Source organism: Pseudorca crassidens, unplaced genomic scaffold (assembly GCF_039906515.1).
Source record: "Pseudorca crassidens isolate mPseCra1 unplaced genomic scaffold, mPseCra1.hap1 Scaffold_135, whole genome shotgun sequence".
In the NCBI taxonomy this organism is placed as follows: Eukaryota; Metazoa; Chordata; class Mammalia; order Artiodactyla; family Delphinidae; genus Pseudorca; species Pseudorca crassidens.
The window spans coordinates 342,501-352,500 of record NW_027136062.1 but is presented as its reverse complement, the minus strand read 5'-3'; positions in this window follow the sequence as shown (position 1 = coordinate 352,500).

Below are 10,000 nucleotides of genomic sequence, written 5' to 3'. Positions count from 1 at the left end.
TTTTCTTTCTTTCTTTTTTTTTTTTTTCCTTCCCTTTGGTTTCAGGGTCTACCTCATCCAGTCCACTGGCCTTAGTCTCAGTCAGGCCATCGCAGGCTGTGTTCACATTTCGGAGGCGGTAGAGATGTGCAAGATCAAGACAGTTCACCCAGAGAACTGGGCGGCGGGTGCCTTGCTGACATCGAAAAGCTGATCTGCTCATCATGCAGTTCCATTTCCCCTCCTCGTCCTCCTCGTCCTCCTCGTCCTCCTCCTCCACCTCGTCCCCGTCCTCGTCCTCCTCCTCGTCGTCCTCCTCCTCGTCCTCGTCCTCGTCCTCGTCCTCGTCCTCGTCCTCGTCCTCCTCGTCCTCCTCGTCCTCCTCGTCCTCGTCCTCGTCCTCGTCCTCCTCCTCCTCCTCCTCCTCCTGTGTGCTTCTTTCTGTCAAGGAGAAGATTTCCAACTCAAATGCAGACCCAAAGATTTCTAGGTTCCAAAACTTCAGGGTTCCATGGATCATGGTGTCCAAAATCTGCACAGGGTCTTCAATAACGGCCCTCGTTCTCAGCGCACACAAGTCAACCCCAGACCAAGGCACCCTAAGGGCAAAAACCCTCCAAGGTTTCTCCCATTAGACCCCGAACGTCAGCACACACCCCCTCCCCCGGTTTCTATTTCGTATCGCGTGCGCTCAGGCAGACGGCAAACACATCGATCGATCATTTTCCTTTAGCGTGTTTCATGAACGTCGCACTGGCCGAAGAAACCTAGGTGTGTCAAAGCTCATCCCTGCGTAAAAGGCTTTGGCTTCTCCGTGAAGGGGTCGAGCCGAGGGACCCAGGCCCCTCTGTCAACTTTTCACTGGATTCATTGGCCTCACTCTTGTCCCAAGCGACGGCTGGTCAGATTTCTCATGGTCATTTTTTGCCTTCTGGCTTTAGCAAGGGTCTTCAACTGGGGTAAAAAGAGCAGGCTTGCTTGGGGCGCTTTCATGGTGGGGAGGAGGGGGTGGTGGCCCATAGAGGTAGGTCCCTTCGATTCACCCCATCTCAGGTAGTGCCCTATGCAAAACGTTTGCTTTCATACCATCAGGATCCTAACTTTGGAGAGTTTCCCTGCCTTAAACGTCCTCTGCCCTCCGCCTATTCATCCACCATCCACCACCACCCCGCTGACCTGTTCATCCCGTCCATGGTTTTTCTCTTCCGAGAAAGCATGTTACCTACGGCTCGTCCCCAGGCTACGTACGTGTCCATTCACCTCCTGAAAGACATGTCTCGGTCACCTCCGAGAGAGTTCTTGGCAGTGAGGAATAAAACAGCCACTGTCAAGGTCCGCGTGCAGGTTTCTGCGTGGACCTCAGCCGTTCGACTCCCCGCGTCACCTCGGGTCCATTCATAGCAAGGAGTCCTCCGAGGGCCGGGTCTTACGGTGAGAGTGTGTTTGGCTGTGAAAAACACCACCCCTGTTCACAGAGTTCCCAAAAACGGGGGGGTGGGGGGTTGGGGGGTTGGGGTGGGGGTCGGGGTGGAGCTGAGGAGGGCACGGCACGTCAGCATACCGAAGCGTCCGGAACCCCGAGGAGGCGGGCAAGGAAGGAAGATGTCCCCGGGACAAAACCTTCCCTCCCCGTCCTTAGGGTCGATGGCTGGACCTGAGAATTCCATGGACACGAGACGGATTTATGAAACCAGAATTCCAAGAAAGGGGACCTGGCTGGCCGAGACCCCAAAATGAGTCTCTTTGGGGTTTGTTAGGGCGGCAGGCCAGGAGACACCCGCCGTGTTCCACCCGACTCCCAAATGGGGCGAGTTTATCGAAGAAAAAAAAAAAAAAAAGCCAAACCAAAAGCAAACACACACGCAGACAGAAACCCCAGCAAAACACACACACACACACACACACACACACACACACACACACACACACACACACACACACACACACACACAACTCTGGGTGCGCTATCTGCTGTCCATGATTTCCCGTGCCTTTTGGACATGGCTGATAGAGATGGACATGAAACGGCAGGACAGCAAGCTGGCATCTCGGCCGGCCTAGAGAAGTTTCCCGAGTGAAATATCAGAACCAGGGCGGGGTGGGGATGGGGGGCGCAGAGAGAGGCGGGGAAGGGGGGCCCACGTCACCCGGGAGAGAAGCGGGGGGAGGGGGGCGCTGACCGACCTCGGTTCACCCCGTCCCCCTCCGGCCGAGAACCTGCCTTCGCTTCCTGCCCTCAGGTGTGTGAGAGGAGCAGGTTTCTTTCCCATAACTACCAACACATCATTTCAGTCTTGTTTGTGGGTTTCTTTTTGTATGTTCGTTTTCTGGACGAGGCCAAAGAACCCTTCCAGTGAGTGGAGGCGTGTGTACAAAGGAGGATCTGACAGGACGGGAGGGTGCGGGTCAGTCCCTGTGCCAAGAAACCCAGAGAATCTGTCGTAGCTGAGGCTCGGGCCTTTTGCAGAAATAGGCCAAGAGAGTTCAGAGTTGATCCTTCACTGCCAAACAGTCATCACAGCAGTTTCCTGGAAGGGATTGTGTTGCAAGAGCCAGCGTGGTGACCCTCAGGCCTCAGGCCTCAGGCCTCAGGCCTCAGCCCGGCAGGCAGGCAGGCAGGCAGGCAGGCAGCGGCTATTGTCTGTTGGTCCCGCCCCCACCCCCACCCCCACCCCCGTTCCTTCTCCAGAGCTCCTTCCTAAGTCCCCTGGACTGACCTTTGCCAGGAGCGGGGGAGGGGAGGGGAGGTCCGGACGATTCATTCGGCAGGGCCTCGTTCAATCGCTCCATTCAAATGCAGAAAGCTCTCCGGTCAAGTCGGAGCCTTTGACTTTGCCTCGAGCTTCTCTTTAATGAATGGCTTTGTCTTTTTTCTTTCCCCAATTTCCCCACCCTTAGGCTGTCCCCTCCAAACTGCAGGGAGGGAAGGAGGGAGAGAGGTAAGGGATGGGAGGAGGTTGTGTGAGAAACAGGCCTTTTTTTCCAGGCAAAAGATGTCCCCTCCTTTTCCTAACCCAGGAAACCCCACTACACCATTTGAGAATCATGGACATGCATGGAAGCAGATGTCTTCACTTGAGATCTTCCTCCGCAGGAGGACAGAAAGGCGGGCCAGTGTGTCCCTCTTGTGCTGGCCGGTTCTTAAGTCACTTGAATTCAAAATAATCAATAGAGCATGGAGGCAGATTTTGGGGCGGCCTACTCTGGAGCCCAAGAGTTCCCTCCTCTGAAAGTTCCTTGGAACATATTAAAGCTGAGCTGGTGACTCGTGTGTGTAGGGATGTGTGTGTGTGTGTGTGTGTGTGTGAGTGAGTGAGTGAGTGAGTGAGTGAGTGAAGGAGATTTCTAGATGTCAGGGTCGAAGCAACTTTAGAAGTCTGCAACACCTCTGATGATGTCGTCGGGTGTTTGGTTCAAATTTCGGAGTGGCTCTCAAAGAAACAGGCACGAGGATTGTTTCCATAGGAGCCGTTGTGGCCGTTTCGTCAAGTTCTCTAGCTTCCGTTTGCAGAGCTTCAGGCAAAGGGCCATTTTAGTTCTCAGTGAGGCCAAGTCAAAAGGGTGGGAGAAAATGGCAAACGTTCATGGGGAGAGTCGTAGCCAGATATTGGAGGGAACTCAAAAAACTTCGGGATGCAGTCCAGTTTTCAGGTTAAGAACAACACCCTAAGGGAAACGAGTAGCTCCAGAACTTCATATCCACAAGTGAGTATCCCCGTTTTATGGAAACATAATTTTGGCCTCCAAGTAACGTATGCAAATAACTCGGTTGCCAAGGAAATAAGAAGCCTCACTGAGAGTTTCTGAATTAAGGAAGGTAGGGAGAAAAAGATCAGTGATTCCATCCTGCTGACAGAGGTATAAGTTACCAAATGGAGGTCCATCTTTAAAAATAAAAAAAAAGAAAAAAGAAAAAAGAAAATTGGGTTTTGTTGGTTTGTTTTTGTTTTTCCTTGTACCTGGAAAACAAAAGATTTAAGAATCAGTCCTAATCCCTCTGTCTCTCTGTCTCTTCTTTCTCTCTGTCTCTCTCTGTCTCAGTGTCTCTGCCTCTGTCTCTGTCTCTCTCTGTCTCTCTCTCTCTCTCTCTCTCCCCCCCTCCATATATACATATACATATATATACATACATACATGTATATACATATACCCACATACGTGTGTGTGTGTATATGTATATATGTATATATATATATATATATATATATATATATATATATATATATATATATAAAGGTATTTTACGTAGGGTTTTTTTTTTTTTCACATTCTTTTCTCTCATAGGTTTATTACAAAGTATTGAGTAGAGTTTCCTGTGCTATATAGTAGGAGGCGCTTGCTTGTTGATTACCGATTTTATGTACAGTCATGTGTACATGGTCATCCCAACCCCCTAAGTTATCCCCCGCTTCCCCAATCCGTCCTACTTTACACAAGTAGTCATACACATTATCATCCTGTTCATCAGTTCATTCAATCCCGTGTAAGTCATCCTTGTTCTACTTGGAGTCCAGTCTTTCCATCGGTTCTGCCGACCTTGCCTGATGATCGAGCGTGACTGGACGAGTGACGGTTCCAAAAAGTTTGCAAGAGCTTCTGTGAAGGATTGTAGGATTTGCCCAGCGAAGCGGGTGCCGTGATCTGATCACAGGGGAGGCTGTGGAAGGTAGACCCCAAGTGGCAAACACATTTTGTTTTTTTAACAGTCTCTGTGCCACGGTGAGGACATCAGGCTTGCAGTGAGTGAGGGAAGACTTCAACCCACACGGAAGACATACCTACGGCCACAAGAATGTTTGGATGACCCCTACTAAGTGGCAGTGGAATGAAGTCCAGTGGCTGGGGTTCAGAGGGTCCAGAGAGAGGAGGTTTTCTTTCCAGAGAGAAAAATAGTTCCCACCCCCCACCCCCCCCCCCCCCCAGGGTTACAAGCATGACAGGTCAGACGTTGCCGGTAGACTGTAGAAATCTTCCCGCCAATGTCTATGTACAATTGGGGTCATCTTCAAGGCACCATGGGTGGGTGAAGGAATGCAAGGTGGAGTGTGGGGGTGGGGGAGGGGGGAGGTTGGCCAGGGAGTAACCAACCGGCCGGGCCGCCGTCTCCCGTCTGCCATAGCCCCGACCGGCTGTTGACAGGACAGAATGGACTCGATCCACGTGTGCCCCGCCACCCCCACCACCTTTCAACAGGCTGTTGTTGCTGCCTTGGCGTGAACGTCGGTTAGAACACCTCCCTGATACTGGGTTCCGTCCCTTTCGTGTGAGCCTCCATTTTGACGACGACAGACAACCCTTTATGCCAGGGCAGAGAAGACTTCCAGGAAGAAACATCCCATCATGTCTGGAACAGTTAGAACACATCGGTGTACAGACACAAGCCAAAGTAGACTTCACGTTGTTCCTTCCTCTTTGACGACGCTTCCCGTGTCATCGAAGCTCTCCAAGAAACGTACTCAGTTTCATCTCTCTCGTTTCTCAGGAGAGAGAACACATTTTTGGGCTATTTCGAGGGCCCTCTCCTCCTGCATCCTAACTCAAAGTGCGTTCTAAGTCCAAAGGACTTCACCTGTCCTTCAACCGGGGGGCAAGTGTGTCCAAAATATCCAAAAGGTTGTAAAGCACTTAATCGGATATAGGTCACTGTGAAACAGTGCTTCGCTAGCCAGGTCACCGACATCCCAAGGAGAGACTTGCTAGGCAGAGAGAGAAGCTTCTTCTTCAGTTCCGAGCCACACCTGGTTCTTTGAATCTCGAGAGGACTAAGCTGATGTGAGTCCTCCGAGACCTGATAACGGCAACCTAGAAAATAAGTGATGACTTTTGACAAGGCATAAGCTTTTCTTTCTTGCTTCCTTTTCCTTCCTTCCTTCCTTCCTTCCTTCCTTCCTTCCTTCCTTCCTTCCTTCCTTCCTTCCTTCCTTCCTTCCTTTCTTCCTTCCTTCCTTCCTTCCTTCCTTCCTTCCTTCCTTCTCTCTCTCTCTCTCTCTCTCTCTCTCTCTCTTTCTTTCTTTCCTTCCTTCTCTCCTTAAAGATAAAGGAAGAAACCTTTCCTAATCTAATCTAATCTCTCATGATGGACAGAGCAGACTGATGAAAGAAAAACCCAAACCCTAAACCCAAACCCAAACCTTGTCCTTTTAACATAGAGAGACAACTAAATTCTATTTTTGCACTTGTTTCACGTTGATACGAAAACTCATTTCTGTCTTTGAATCCATCCTCATCTTATCCAGTCAGTCCTGACCACGGATCCGATTCCTTTCCAAAGACCATTTTCTTCACACACCTTTTCCAATCGTCTGTGCCCATTTTTAGCCTGTCCCTCGTTTTCTTTCTTTTCCATTGAGAAGTGACCACCTTTAGGACTAAAATCTCTTTCTCCTTCCCCCAAACATTATCTGCATATCTTCTACTTTGCCTCCCCACTCCCCCAAAAAAGTCCTCTTCCTACCATGAGGATGGCGACATCAGGTAGCTTGGACCACACACGTTCCGTTCCTTCTTTGGAATGCCTCGTCCTTGGACACTGTCTGTTTTTTTTTTTTTTTTTTCTTCAGTCAGTCAGTGAAAGTAAGGAAGCCAACCACAGTGAACAGTGTGAATATGGAATACTTTGTAGAAGTCTAGGCTCCTACCGAGTACACTCTTTCCCTAAAGCACAAGATCTATCTAGGCATGGAACCAAACATGCTCAGTCTCTCCTCCGTAAGAGGTCCAAAGCAGGGAGACCCTTAGACTTGTGGAGCCATGAACATTTCAGTATTTTATCTTATGTGGAGGTGATGTAGACACTCGCTGAGATTTCACCCTGCCAATGGCACTTAGCCAACCTCTAAGCCTAGAGATGACCAGAGATGTTGGAAAGTCTTGAAGTCGGCCTATGGAAAACAATCATTGGGGGGAGAGTTCCCCTTAAACATTCTTATCTCGTTAACATCTATGCCCTCTATTCGTTAGGAGCAGTCCTACTTAGATGATTCGTGAACATTTCATGAGACATGAGGGCGGTTCAGTTCGTCATGGTGTCTACACCTCCCGCCCCCCTCCCCTTTCACGTGAGAGATTTTCTTCCTGATTTCAGAGGGGAGAAGTAAAAGAGAGTCAGAGCGTCCCTCTCGTGGTGTTGTCAGTCTAATTCCAAAACTTCTCTATGCCACGGAGGCACGTTTGGGGGCGGCCTACTCAGGGCCCCAAGACTTTCAAAGTCAAACTCAAGGAGGACGTAAATGTACTTCATGCCACCGAACCCGAACCCGAACCGGTGAACCCGATGGCTTACTAGGAGATGACGTGTCATTGGCCCACCCATTTAAGACACGGAACCAGACACCCTCTCCTCGATGACTCGGAGCAAGTGAGTTCCTGGGGGTGGGGTGGGGTGGGGTGGGGTGGGGTGGGGAGGGTGTCTGTCGGAGAGGGTCCTCTGCTCCAGGTGGGTCCATAAGCACTGCACATGACAGTAGGTGTTCATGGTGTTCTTGGGAAGGAAAGACAGGGAGAATTTTATTTTGAAAAGCTTATCTTCTCACAGCATTTACACTATGAACGATGATGCAACTTCACGGGGGGTGTGCGGGGGCAGTGAAGGCCAGGGAGCCTGGCAACATAGAAGAGCCACGGAGGCTGGCTGTGTGTGACCCCAAGGATGTCCGGCGACTCCTCTCACTTGGGGTGGGGGGTGGGGGGCGGGGGTGGAAGCGGGGGGCGAGATTCCTGTGTGTCTGTCTGCATTCATCAGTCGTGGGAGAGGAAAAACGACGTTCCCTCGACGATCCTTCTGAGTTCTTGCCTGAGAGGCCCCTGTCCCCAAAAGACAGCTCGAGAAGAGAGCGACCCACGGCTGAGGAACGCGTGCACCGTGACCCCCACGCAGGAGAAGCCCAAGCCAGGAGTCACTCGAAAGGGCGGGCTCTGAGCTTGAGCTTCTTCTCGAGGAAGATCTTGGTCCTCCTTTCAGGTCAGGAAGAAGAGGGAGAGGCAGAGCGGCAGAGCGTCCTCGTCGCCCACCCGTCGTTTCTGAAGCGCCTTCAATTCGAACTCATCTGTGTGCCAAAGCGGTCCATTTCGGGGTGCCCTATTCCGGTTCCCTCCCCGCACGGAGAAACATGTTCTGTCCCGATTCACTGAAATGCTCCCAAAGGGCCTTGGTGTGAGGCAGTGGACCTATGCCCATCCTGCCTCCTCTTCAAATCATTTCTACCGATACAGAAGAAGAGACACCACCCCCACCCACCATGGCCTGCCAAAGGCAGTGCAGCAGCTATCCCTGTGGGAGTGGGATCCGGTAGCACGCGAACATCAGTCCAACATCCCTTCCAAATCCATGAGTTCTCATGGAAAATGAGGATGCCCCATGACCGGGGATGGGGGGGAGTGGGGATGGGTGAGGGAGAGGGAGACAGAAAACGAGGAAGGGAGAAAGTGGAGGAGAGGCCAGGAGAGGGAGAGAGAGGAAAAAGAGAGAGGGAGGGAGGGAGGGAGGGAGAGACAGGGAGGGAGAGACAGGGAGGGAGAGACAGGGAGGGACAGGGAGGGAGAGACGGGGGGGGTGGAGAGAGACAGAGACAGAGAGACAGAGACAGAGAGAGAAGAGAGACAGAGAGACAGAGAGGGAGACAGAGAGAAAGAAAGAGAGGAGGCGGGAAGAAAGGGATAAAGTGGGGGAGGAAGAGCAGGGGTGGGGGAGAGCGCGAGAGCGAGCGCGAGCGCGAGAGAGCGAGCGCGAGAGCGAGAGCGAGCGCGAGAGAGAGAGAGAGAGAGAGAGAGCGCGAGAGAGAGAGAGAGAGAGAGAGAGAGAGAGAGAGCAAGAGAGCGAGAGCGAGAGCGAGAGCGAGAGCGAGAGCGAGAGAGAGAGAGAGAGAGAGAGAGAGAGAGAGAGAGAGAGAGAGAGAGAGAGAGAGAGACCGGGAGAAAGAAAGAGACAGCGAGTGGCAGAGACAGAGACAGAGGCGGAGAGTGAGCGACAGGGAGCCAGGTAAAGGAAGGACACAGTGCTTGGGTATCTTCTGAGTGTTCGCACGTGTTTTCTGAGCTATGGAGATCAACATCAGTCCCATGAGAAGAAGAGAATGTGCCAGCCCCAGCCAGCACTGCTTGTCTTTTTGCAGAGATGAGAGTTTTCTAAGTTCGGGGCCCCCAGTGAGGGAAGCCGCCCCTTGTGTTCTGCCCGTGACCCTGATCGGGATGGATGGAGGACGAGGCGACGTGGTTGGGGCTTTCCCCCCTCCCCGCACCCCCCCCCCCAAGTCGGGAACCTCTCTTTCTACCTCTTTGCACACTCCATTCATTCTGAGACCACCGTTGGCATAGTCCTTTCCATGTTAAACATGATACGCCCTTGCCAAGAGACCCAAGTTCTGGAACCTCCAATGGATCTCTCCTGTATGCGTGGACAAGATCTCTCCAGTCCATCCCGTCAGATGAATGATTCTCAATGATCCTGAAAAACATGGATGAGGGCTAGCGTGGCTAAGGGCTTCCCTGGCGGTCTAGTGGTTAGGTTAGGTCTCCATCCTTCCACTGCACGGAATTGAATGAATGAATGAATGAATGGAGTGAGTGAGTGAGTGAGTGAGTGAGTGAATCAATCAATCAATCAATCAATCAATCAATCAATCAATCAATCAATTTTAAAAGCGTTCATTAAAAAAGAACAAAAATAGACTAGAGTGGCTACCATCCCTCGCCCCCCTCCCTGGCCTCCGGCCCACGATCTAGAATCCCCTGCCCTCCTTGCTCCCACTCGAATACCTCCGTCACTCAGAGGTTGGCCCCGCCCACCTAGGCCGGCCCAGCCATCTGGTCGACCTCTTTGGCCCGTATAAAAAGCGACCGACCGGCAGGTGGCGCCCGACAACGGGCAGTCGAGTGAGCGGGCCGCATCGGGATCGGGATCGGGAGCAGCAGGGCGGCGGGGACACGATGACGAACCCGATCCTCCTGGTGCGCATTTCACCGCTCAGCGACGGCCGCGGACGGGGCACTGGGGACTGGGGACCTGGGGACACCGGGGACACCG